The sequence below is a fragment of the Dipodomys ordii genome, unplaced genomic scaffold (genome assembly GCF_000151885.1).
Source record: "Dipodomys ordii isolate 6190 unplaced genomic scaffold, Dord_2.0 Scaffold2, whole genome shotgun sequence".
In the NCBI taxonomy this organism is placed as follows: Eukaryota; Metazoa; Chordata; class Mammalia; order Rodentia; family Heteromyidae; genus Dipodomys; species Dipodomys ordii.
In genome coordinates this window covers 8,128,618-8,138,891 of record NW_012267218.1, presented here as the reverse complement: position 1 = coordinate 8,138,891, position 10,274 = coordinate 8,128,618, and the positions used below count along the sequence as shown (strand labels likewise).

The 10,274-nt window shown below is 46.2% G+C and overlaps 1 protein-coding gene across 2 annotated transcripts in view; it reads right to left on the bottom strand.

The window, feature by feature from the left end:
* The window catches only part of LOC105986366 (alpha-1-antitrypsin-like), a 36,088-nt gene extending 29,288 nt beyond the window's left edge, over positions 1 to 6,800 (bottom strand). For both annotated transcript variants that reach the window (XM_013017281.1, XM_013017260.1), the window contains exon 1: positions 6,686 to 6,800. The gene's annotated coding sequence lies outside the window, so the exon portion shown is untranslated. The remainder of the gene's footprint in view (positions 1 to 6,685) is intronic.
* Between the last annotated feature and the right edge of the window lie 3,474 nt (positions 6,801 to 10,274).

Genomic DNA, 10,274 nt, shown 5'->3' with positions numbered 1-10,274 from the left:
GGCAGGAAAGACCGTGAGACTCCTATCTCCAATAAACCACCAGAAAACCGGAAGTGGCGCTGTAGCTGAAGAGCTGAGGGACAGCGCCCAGGCCCAGAGTTCAAGCCCCACGACCGACAAAAAAAAAAAAAAAAAGAGATATTCCAGGGCCCTGCAGCCCTTCCTCCACTCCAACAGCAGGTGACATGCCTAAGGAGACCTCTGGAGGTAAGTCTGTGTTTCTGTTTTTCTCTGTTTCTGTTTCTGGAGATCCATCTTCCTGCACTGTTGTGGAAGGGGATGAGATGTGATAACTACCCTCCCAACAGGCCATCAAGGCTTCAGACCTCAGTAGAGGGTTTTGGTTTAGTTGTGCTAAGTTAACTCATGGTGAGATAACTTGTCTGGTCTTCCTGAATTTGGTTTTTGAGGATTGTTTCTTGTCAGGTGCTCCAGAGAAGGACATCCATCTGGTCTCTGGAAGACATCTGGTGTCATTTTGTCTGTTTGTCCATCTGTGTTCTGTGCAGTCTCTCTTTCTGTGGTGGCACTAGCTTTTCTTTGTCTCACTCTGCTCTTATAGTGCCTGCACCAACTGTACTTGGCTCTGTCTCTAGAAAAATGGTTCTTCCCATAGTAAGCACACTGCCTCCCAATGTACCCCCCAGGGATTTGGAAATGCTAGTGTGAATTGGTATGTAAAATGCTTTAGTCTAAAAATGGGTGAAAAATAGAATGAAGGTTTAGTTTCATGCAACCCCAACTCTTCCATCAAGCTTACTCCTCCACCCATCTATGAAGTATTCAAGGCCAATTTGTATGCTAATGTGACATGTTAGCACAGTTATCTAAACATCCAGGTCTTGGTTATCAGTAAGAGTAAGAGATTCTGTTTGTTTGTTGGCAAAGTATTTGTTTTTAAGTTTTTGTTTATCTAACACTGACCATATGGTTCTATAGTGCTAACAGCAAAAATATCTTGTCACTAGAATTCCAGAAAACATACAGCCAATATTCATTTTTAAAACCTAAGTGCTCTTTAAGACCTTTATGCACAAGTGTGTGTGTGTGTGTGTGTGTGTGTGTGTTTGTGTATGGGTAAATATGTTCAAGATAATCTGGTATTTTAATACAAAAAACTATCAGCATGAGGTAAGAAAAAGTAGTCTTTTCAGTTTTGTATGGTGATTTTGTTTTTAGTATTGATATTTTCTAAAATCATTTGTTTTTTTTTTACTTCATTTTAAACTAGTATCTGTGTTGCTTGTGACCAACAGCCAAGTTAGGGAGAAAATGGGGAGACTTAAACTCAAACTGTAAAGAAGGTCATCAGATATAGGTGTTAACAAATGTTTTAAAGGATTGTTACATTGCATTAAAAGGAACTTTAGTTAAAAGGTTTTAAAACAGTTATTAAAAATGTAAATTAAAGCAGGGCTAGGAAGTTGGCTCAGTGATAGAATGTTTGCCTCACCTGCATGAAGCCCTGGGTTCGATTCCTCAGCACCACATAAGCAGAAAAAAGGCAAAGTGGCACTGTGGCTCAAGTGGTAGGGTGCTAGCTTTGAGCTGAAGGACAGCGCCCAGGCCCAGAGTACTGACAAAAAAAAAAGTAACTTACAGCAAAGGAGTATAAAAAAAAGAAGTTAGGAATGAAAGAAAAGCTTTGGAAAGGCCCGGTGCAGGTGGCTCATGTCTGTAATCCTAGCTACTGAGGAGACTGAGATCTGAGGATCAGGGTTCAAAGCCAGCCTGGGCAGGAAAGTCCATGAGACTCTTACCTCCAATAAACCACCATAAAATTGGAAGTGGTATTGTAGCTCAAATGGTACAGTTCTAGCCTGGAGCTGAAGAGCTGAGGGACATGCCCAGGCCTAGAACTCAAGCCTCACAACCAACCAAAAATTTCTGTTAAATAAAAAAAAGAAAGGCTTTGGAAAGGGAATTGAGAAAAAAAATTTCCTTTGGGTAAAAAGAATTTGGGAAGAAGTATCTTAAATATTTGCTTCAAAGTGGAGAAAGGAAAAAATTAAGACAACAAAGGATCACCTTAATAACAACTATTTCAATCTTAATATTATAAAGTGCTATATTCAGTGAAAAATTAACTTGATTGTTTACTCAGTGGCTGTTTCAAAACTCTCATCATGACTACTACTTAGCTTTGCCTTTACAGATTTGATCTTTTGTAGCAGGCCTATAGAAGGATGGAGACGCTTACAAGTTGGTCAGATTCAACTTTGATTCTTAATAAGTTCCAGGTAGGCCCTACTTTAAAACTATTTCTATTGGTCTCCTTTTTGTTCCAATTGGAAACAAAAGGGGCTATTGGTACATATTCTCATTTGACCTGTCAGTTATCTTCATCCAATGTAGGATTCAACTGGGACATGTCAACCTCACAGCAAGCAAAAATGCTAACTGGGACATTATCCTAGCAAGAAGTCAGCCACTGGACAAGCTTGTCCTGACAGCTAGGGATCTTGGCAATGAGGGATCATGCAGAGGCAGTTGGAAAAAAAACTGCTCAGATAAGAGGTGAGGGTGCCAGATCCTGAATGGAGTCACTTTGTGCTTGTCCTTTCAAAAGTAAAGCCAGGAGGTCATCAGAAAAAAGTACATAAGCATGCTTATCTAATGCCCATATGGGGCCATAACTTACACCCTTACCTATTAGTCAGTTGTTATAGTGGGTAGTAAAATGCTAGGGTTGTCAAATGGGAGATAGTTCAAAGTTAACAAAAAGCCCAGCCCCCAGTATCTGCTAAAGGCACTAAAAGGCAGTACATTTTGGTCTGGCACCAGCCACATGAATCCATCTGGTCGAGGAAAGAAGGTAAGGCTGGAGCATTAGTAGGTCAGGACCCTCTTCTGGATACCTGGGCAGTTGGGCCTGATAGACCTCACACACTCATGTAATGAGGTCTTAGTAAACGTCTGTACAGATTCCAATATGCTTTCTTGGTATTACATATCCATGCAGACAAAAAAGGAGGTTTGTTGGCTAATGAGAACTTCCCAATAAAACATGGATCTGAGTTTGTGTCCCTGTTAAAATGCTGGCTGGAAACCTTCACTGGTAACAGTTATGTATCATGAGGGTCAAAGATCAAGTCCCCCAGTCAGACAGGAAAAATGCTTCTGCAAACTGGAGATCTAAACAGGCTGCACTAACAAACCTGCTGTAGAAAAATGGCTTTTACATTCTTTCAGATCAACTTTTACCTAGATAGAAGGAACCCTGTGCAGTTCTTCTCAGTACTCTTCCAACTATAACTCATTTTTGTGATGGGTGCCAACTTTAACAAAGCCTGCAAATCTGCCAGACAACCTAGGTGGAATGGGTTTGTTTTCCTACTGGTTTGATCACCTGGCCTCTGTCTTCATTCCATCTGCTGGCCTGGAGGAGGTTATATGGCATATGAACTCCTTAAGCAACTACGTAACAATGGATGTATTTGGTTACAGACTCAAGCTTCGATGTCTGCTGGAAATTCTAGTGTTATCATCACCTTGCTACATTATTCAGGGCATCAAAAAGGGGATTCTGTAGTAGTTAAAGAGAATCACATGATTTTTGCTTCTGCAACTGCCCAAGAAGCAGCCTTAAGTCAAGTGAGGCCCTAAATATTTTATTGACTGTTCCTGACCCCAATCTGCCACCCAAATCAGCATGCTCAGAGGAAGCAATCCAGGGGACATTGGGCAATAGATTTCACTGAAGTCAGGCCCCTACTGTAGGATAACTTAATAATGCTTTCTTATTTAAGTTTCTGCAGAACTTACAGACAACTCAGCAAGAGGTGTACAAACAGGTTTGGGAGACACTGCCACTGCCACAGCCCAGCTCAGATCAAACCCATCTCCAACCTGGAGATTCCATCTGGGTTAAGAAGTTTGTTAAAGAGGGCCTCACTCCAACCTGGAAGGGACCCTACACCATCATCATGACCATTCCCACCATGGTGAAAGTAGACGGGATTCTTGCCTGGCTATACTACAAGCTGCTACAACCTGCTGATACAGGAAGGAAGGTACACACCACATCAGATCTGCTGAAACTAAGACTTATGCATTGTACTGACTCTTCACCTTTTCTATCAACTACTTCCCTGGAGCCTACTTTGTGTGACACATTCTATGATGCATAGGTTTGTAAACCTTAGCCAGTCTGACCTGGGAAAGGATCGCTGGTTATGTTGAAGTTCAAAGCCTCCTGACCAGTATTGGTCATACTGTGCCAAGTCTGACAGCTGGATACTCCTCAGGTTGCAGCTGGGATCAGCCCAGGCAAAAACTCAAAAGGGTGGAGTCTGTGCAGCTTTGGAGAAATTTGTGGTTTTTATGCTGATGCAATAGGTCTAATACAGAAGAGTCTCTCTATGGTGAAACATGGAAACAAGCAAGCAAAGGTGGGCAAATTCCCAGAAATGGTTTCAAAAATAGTTTAATGGGTCCCCATGGCTAACAACACTGACATCTACAGACATGGTCTGTAATTCTACTTCTCTTGGACATAACCATAGGTCCATGCCTTCTCAATTGTTTTGTAAACTTTGTTCAAAATTGCGTTACTTGGTTAAGCTCATGGTCCCAAGGGCCCCCAAACAGCCCTCTTGCTGAAGAATCAATTATTTGGATCCCTATTATAAAACTAGTGGAGAATAAGATATACATACTGGGTCTAAGTGGTGCCATCTTGGCATCTTGGTGGATGATGGGGACTTTCTAAAAACTCTAGAGGTGAAATTCAGTTCCCACCCCCACCCCCAGGTGACAGGAGCCTGAATTCCTAGAAGCACATTGGGTCGGGACTTGGATAACAGGTTCCCGCACCTGCCAGACCTGGACCATGAACTCGAGACTCTGATCTCTCGAGCGCCCTGTGCCCCTGCCCTCTGACCATGACCTATTTAGGCCTCTTGGCCCCTGCTGCCATTGCGCCATACCTTGTGTCTCCTGAATCTCCTCAGGGCACGATGGCATCCCTCTTCGACTCTCTATTAAAGTTGATGTGGTCTGTGGAGATTGTTTTCTGCTCATTCTTTACTCCAGTACACTCGTAGTTTGGTATCCTAACAGAATTAAGTATACTGGATGCTGCAAGTTTTAGGGGGACATGAGTCTGCCTGCCATCACCAGCTTTCTAGTAAAGACTCTGGATTCAACCTCTTAAAATGTGACTTCTCTATTATCTTGTGATCAAATTCTCATTAACAACTGAGTGGCAGGATTGGGCCTTCATGCTGAAATCAGGCTACAGCCAGGATCATTTGCATCCCAGGCAGTTCCTTCAAACCTCAGCGTGCTGAGCCCTGCTCTCTCCTTGGTCTTCTGCAGGAGCCCCTGACTCTCCAAGGCCTGAAGCCAGGGAGGCCACTTGCAGAGAAGGCAGCTGTGAAGCCCCTGTGTGCTGCCAGAGGCCACCATTTCAGAGAAGACCCTGGAGACACTGCAGTGGGTTTCTGTGCCATGGGGATTGTTAGTGGAGGGGAGTGCCTCTTCCTCATCCCACACCATTTCCATCCAGGAGCAGAGGATGAACTACCTACAGCTGTCCTGGGCAGCCCGGAGGCTTGTGGGGTAGATCCCAGCACTGAACAAGCGCTGGTGTGGGCTGCCCTGCCTCTCACTGCTGGCCCCTGGGCAGAGCCTCCCTGAGCCTCACTTCCTGACTCCACTGTGGGAGGAGAACCTCTGAAGGAAGAGCAGCAGCACAAACAAGACCCTGACCAGGCGGGCACAGACACGTGTGGAGGCCTCTACCTTGTGCGTGAACGCTCACCCGAGACCCAGCCAATTGCTTCCTGGATACCTACACCATTCCCCATGGCATAAACCAGCTCCTGCTGAGCAGTGGACCACCCCTGAGCCTGAAACATTCCCCACACAAGAACATTTCCTGTCTGCCTCCTGACCCCAGGCGAAGCTCATGTGGAGCACCAGCGCTGCCACCACCACCCTGAGCACCCTGTGCGCCTCCTTCATCCAGTCCTCCCTCAGCGCTCACCCTGGGACATCCAAGTTCTCACCGTGCAGTCTTCTAGGAGGAAACACTGAGGCCCAAGCAGCTTCGGTAACTCATGACAGAGCCAAGTGCCTTAGAGCTAGGACTTTATCCTAGAAATTTAATTCTAGAACCTAGCACTCCACCTTCTCTATACGCTAAGGTAGAGTCAGAAGACGTGGACAGCAAGGCTTGGAGGTGACCTGGTTGCAGGAAGAGTGACGGGGCGGCTGTGGCAAACATGGCAGGCCAGGCACCTGGGAGCCATGGAGGCCTGCAGGCAGAGGCCCCATGGGGGTCTTCCTCATGAGATAGGGATGAGCCTGGGCCCTGGCGTCCCCTCTGGCCTTACCCTATCTGTACACAGAGAAACCCCTGCTCTCCCCTACCTCTCACCAACCCGCATCCCAGAAGTGGTGTCAGTAGCAAGAGGCACCTTTAAACCCAGGCACTGCTGTGGCCCAGTCTTGACTTCCCCGGCCTGGGGACAGGGCCTCTCCTGCCATGCCGATGCCTCACCAGGAGACTGCCCAGGAACTGGGAGGCCTGGGAAGAGGGCAGGACCACAGGGCCTGTGTTACCATGAGACCTCGCCTGGCTGCAGCCAGCCCTATCCCCTCTGCCTCCCTGGGGCCCAGGCCTGCTGCCTGCTGGGACCCGGGGGCCCATTGAGCTCTCCCCGAGGGCGGGCATACTTACGGCTCACTGTGCCAGGGGTGTCGGAGACAGAGGCTGAGGAACACAGCCCTGTCCTCAGGTGTATTTAAGCAGGGGATGGAGAGGGGTCTGGGGAGGCTGCTAGTGAATATTAACTCAGGTCATCTCACAAAACTAAGAAGCAAACAGACTAAGGGACTAAGTCCACTGGCTAGCTGCTGAGCCACCTGCCCTCCCACGCTGCTGTCTTCACCTGAGCAGTGCCCGGCCCTGAACCTCAGGGAGTCATGGCACCCTGGTCATTGTCCACAGCTCCCATGGCCAAGGCCTGGCTCTGTGGCCCTGGCTGAGCTCCAAAGGGACTGAGACCCAAAGAAGGAACCTGAGGCTGGGTCCATGCTGGGAAAGAGGAGGGGACAGACCTGGCCCTGGGGGGGGGCACTCCTCAGCCTCTGCAGGGAGAGATCAGATCCACACTGAAGACCCCGCGACAGCCCAGGCCTGGGAGGAAAAGGCAAGGAGGAACAGGCCGGCCAGATCAGCCCTACTCAGTGCTCACCCTGAGGACCTACTGTGTGCTGGCAGTGCAGGACAAGGCTCTTCTTCCAGGCTCTGTCTGGAATAGCAGGCCAGCCAAGCCTCACATGCTTGGTTTCTGGTTCTGCCCACAAGTGCAGCATCCGGGTGCTTCTATTCCCCTGTGTGGAGTGGGATGCTGAGCCTGGCCGGCAGCTCTCAGCACCGACCTGAACAGCTCAGCAGGAGGTGGATGGAGAAGGACTCACTGAGGGGATCCTGGGCTGGACGGTAGCACTGACCGCTCACACTTTTGCCATGGGACTTTGGAGAACATGGGAGGGAGATGGGGGCACCAGTGTGTAGGGGACTAGGGGCCTTCATGTTAGAAATGAGCCTGAGGCACTTCCTGAAGCTGATGATGTGTGCAAAGTGCCACTCCCACCTGAGACCCAGCTTCCCTACCCCCAACTGTCCTATTCCAGGGAATCTAGCTGATTCTAGATTGTCTGGATGGGACTTGGTGTAGACACCCTGGGGTCAACCAGCACCTTATCAGACAGCTGTGAGAAGAGGTAATGGGTTCATTTATGTCTGAGCCTGTTCTTGTACATGTTCCATGATGGCTTCCAGTAAATACCACCTGTTGAGCTCAGTGAGAGTGTTATATGAGAATTTGATCACGCAATAGAGAAGCCACATTTTGAGAGGTTGAATTGGGAATCATTATTACCAAGCTGGAAATGCAAAGTGGACTCATGTACCCCCAAAACTTGCAGCCCTGAACATAGCTAGCACAAAGCTGATAAAAGCAAAAAACACTTGATTGGAGTGGGGAACTAACAAAAGTGTCATATATATAAACAAACCAAACTATCTCAGGGAACAATCATGGGCCACATAGGGCAAGCATTCTCTGGGACAAAACTGTCTTGGCGCTAAATATGACACATTGGCAATTCAAAGAAGGATCTATATAGCTTACCTCTAGAGTTTTGGGAACTGGGTGAAAGTCCTCATTATTATTAAGACACCAAGAGGATGGTGAGGACAAGATGGCATTATTTAGACCCGATACCATATTTCATTCGCTACTAGTTTTATGCACAGGGAATCAAATAATTGATTCTTCAAATCATTGATCTTATGCACAAGGAATCAAATCATTGCTTTGGGGCCCGTAGGACCATGAGCTTAACCAAGTAACACAATTTTGAACAAAGTTTACAAAATAATTGAGAAGATATTGATCTATGATTTTATCCAAGAGAAGTAGAATTAAGGGTCCCATGACTGTAGATATCAGAGTTGTTAGCCATGGGGACCAATTAAACAATTTTTGGAACAAGTTCTGGGAATTTTTCCAACCTTTGCTTTCTTGTTTCTATGTTTTGTCTCACATAGAGAGGCTCTCCTGTATTAGACCTGTTGCATCAGCGTAAAAACCACAAGTTTCTCCCAAAGCTGCACAGAGTTCACCCTTTACAGTTTTTGCCTGGGCAGGAATCCTGTCTGCTTTTTCCATGGTGGGAATAGTCATGATGATGGTGTAGGGTCCCTTCCAGGTGGGAGTGAGGCCCTCTTTAACAAATTTCTTAACCCAAATGGAATCCCCAGGTTGGAAGGGATGGGCTGGATCTGAGCTGGGCAGTGGCCGGGGCAGTATCTCTCAGACCAGTTTATGCATTTACCCATGTCTGTAAGTTCTGCAGAAAGGTAAGTAAGGATCAATTATTAAGTTTAGCCGATATTTTAGAGTGAAGCCTGGAGAGTAAGGGAAGGGTTCTTCTAAACATTATTTTGAATGGAGTAAACCCCATCCTATTGATAGTACACCAAGTTTTTAATCACAACCATAGCTGTTTCCTGTTTCATGGGAAATGCTTCTACCCATCCTGAAAAAGTGTTGGTGAAAACTAGGAGATATTTGTAACCTAAGGGGTATGTGTGTGGGGGCGATGCCTTCAGTGAAACCTAGCTCTCAGTGCTCCCCTGGAGTGTGTCCTCAGGTCCTTACTTCTGGGTGGGGTGACTTTTCCCTCTGTTTTGTGTTGACCTGAGCACAGCAGAGTACCTGGAGGCTATTAGTTCAGTTATCTGTTCTAATTTAGGAACAAAGTAGTGTCCCTTAAGAAGGCTCACAGTCTTAGTTGTTCCCCAGTGAGTTGCTTGTTGCACCTGGTTGCTCAAAGTTCTGTCCAGAACTTTGGGTAAGAAAATCCTACTGTCTGGCAAGATCAACCACCCTTCAGCATTTTGTTCTCCATCCAACTTCTTGGTTAGATGTTGTTCTTCCTCTGAGTATACTTGCTTGGATGGGGTCAGTAGTAGTCCATAAAATATTTAGGGGCCCCACTTATTTAAAGCAGCTTCTCAGGCAGTAGCAGCAGCTGTGTGATTTCCTTTTACTACTGCAGAATCCCCTTTCTGATGCCCTGGATAATGTACCAGGGCACTGACTTTTGGTAACCAGATTTCTTCCAATAACACTAGGATTTCCTGGGAAGACATAGAAGGCTTGGGCCTGTAACCATCTCTCATAAGTGAGGTCTCCACACTCCAGGGAATCTGTACTTGTCATCACTTTGTCATCACTATCTACCCTGCCTCATTTCCCCCCCCCCAAAATGACTTCGGTCCCTCTGTCTAGCCAGAGACCTGAAGTCTTGTCCTCTCTAACCAAGGGGTGTCATGAGAAATTCAGTTGTCAGATTGCCAAGATCAGCTGTCATTAGGAGCATTGAAACCATATGAATTGAAACCATATGAAAAGTTAGGGAGGGTAACAAACCACAGAAACAATATAAGGAACAACAAATCAGTATCTCCCATTATATTAGTACCAAAAAGAAAAATAGCAAATTTTCACCCTTTACTTCCTGAAAAACATAGGTAAAGAGCTCATTAAAGCTAAGACCAAAGTGCTATATAACATTTAACTTTTTACAACTGTGCAGATTTCTTCATGGGCTAAAGGAAGGATGTTTAAAGGGGTCCTATTTTGCAGGACAGCTTGTCTTATCATTTTTACCTCTGGATTTAACAAAGAGAACTCTTTGGAAATATCCTTTAGACCAGCATATGGAATGGAGGCAGAGGAACGTAATCATACCAG